General features: G+C 38.8%; 1 protein-coding gene across 1 annotated transcript in view; it reads right to left on the bottom strand.

Moving 5' to 3' along the window:
- Positions 1–1,467: 1,467 nt before the first annotated feature.
- Positions 1,468–1,651, bottom strand: part of HHEX (hematopoietically expressed homeobox) — a 10,965-nt gene continuing 10,781 nt past the window's right edge. Inside the window, exon 4 of the mRNA XM_075258633.1 lies at positions 1,468–1,651. This exon is cut by the window's right edge and continues 1,243 nt beyond it. The gene's annotated coding sequence lies outside the window, so the exon portion shown is untranslated.

Here is a 1,651-nt window from a genome sequence, read left to right as displayed (position 1 = left end):
ACTGTAATATACTAGTGTGGATGAGGCTTAACACTCATCTATCGTTCCATAGATACAATTGTATTGTGATATACAGTAGAGCTTGCGTTTGTAATGCCAAGACTATGAGAAGTATCATAGACCCAGAAGTATAAGGCCTAGTAGTTGTTGCACAGAGTGAGAGCCTTGTTAGAGAAGATTCAGAGGATCATGTAAGAAGTTTATTATACTGGCACGGTCATTATCAATGTGAACTTGGTTTACCATTAATTATATAATCCTCCTCCCTGTAGGCCCCACCATGGAAAATAGAAGGATTGCAACATTTTCTCGAACTGTCTCTTTGGCTAGGTTCACAAAGTACTATATAGGGGCCTATAGTAGGAGCAGTATCATACCTTTAGGCTAAACCCAAACATGGAGGAAACACAATTTTTTGTGGCAGATTTTGTTGCAGTTTTTTGAGCCAAAGCCATGAGTGTATTGAGCAGGAGGTAGAAGTATAAGAACTTCATATATGTCTCCCATTCCTTTTGTACACATGCTTGGCTTTGGCTCAAAAAAACGCAACATAAAAAGCTGCTTTTCCGCAACACGGTGCCTTAACCTTATCGCCACGTGCTGATGAAGCAAAGACTTTGGCTGGAATATGGAATATCCAATAAATTTCGTTCCACTTCACAATTGTGTCCCAATTGTTGTTGATTCTTCCCCCAAAAATAAAACGTGATATCTTTATGTTTGAAGCCTGAAATTTGGCAAAAGGTTGAATTGTTCAAGGGGGCCGAATACTTTCATAAGGCACTGCATATTCCCACAGATGTCATTGCATATTCTATGCTCCCTATGCAGCCCCAAATAGCGGCCTGCTGCAAAAAGCGCTGTGGGAGAAACCGTGGCGGAAACACATAGAGTTTTCCCCGTAGCGCTTTTCTCAGAAAGTTCACAGAGGATTACTGACTTTCTGCCTCAATTATACCTATGATAAAACACCAGGTTTTTCCCAGCATGGGCAAATCAGGCCTCAGCCTCGGATGAGAAATTGAGAAACCTGCTACAAATTTTGCAGCGTAAAATCCACAGAGTCTCTGACCCATGTGGGAACACCCTGAAGGAAAAAAATTATAATATCCTCTTTGTTAAATCTACTCCTATGGTTTGGGCCGCATGCACCAGACAGACTTTTGTGAATGTATAACGTGTGGGGTTTTTGGGAAGGCGATGTAACCAAAATAGTCGCCCCTTTAGTATCCTGGAGAAAGGACACCAGCTAAAAAAAATGAATAAGTGGCATCTACACTCACAAAGAACAAAGTAAAACCAATATACCTATATAAACCTATATAAACCTATATACAAAAACCAATCACACACTTTACACAGTTTTGTTTCTTTTATTCCACAAGTTCATCCACAAAAAAAATTAAATATATTTTTACTGTTTTAGGAAAAAACAAACCTATTTACAAGTCATATAAACATTGTGAGGTATGCCGTCTCAGGACATTTACAAAAACATATATATATATAAATTACGCACATTATATACAATAGAAAACAGTAGTAAACGTCTCGGCTACATCCGTCTTTTGGAATCACAGGTTTGCACAAGTAGCAGTGATGGTTTTTGGGAAAAAAAAGTTTTTTGCTTGCTTCCATGCAAGCAAATGGG

This window comes from Leptodactylus fuscus, chromosome 10 (assembly GCF_031893055.1).
Source record: "Leptodactylus fuscus isolate aLepFus1 chromosome 10, aLepFus1.hap2, whole genome shotgun sequence".
Classification (NCBI taxonomy): Eukaryota; Metazoa; Chordata; class Amphibia; order Anura; family Leptodactylidae; genus Leptodactylus; species Leptodactylus fuscus.
The sequence above is the reverse complement of the archived record's forward strand: the minus strand, read 5'-3'. Positions and strand labels throughout refer to the sequence as shown.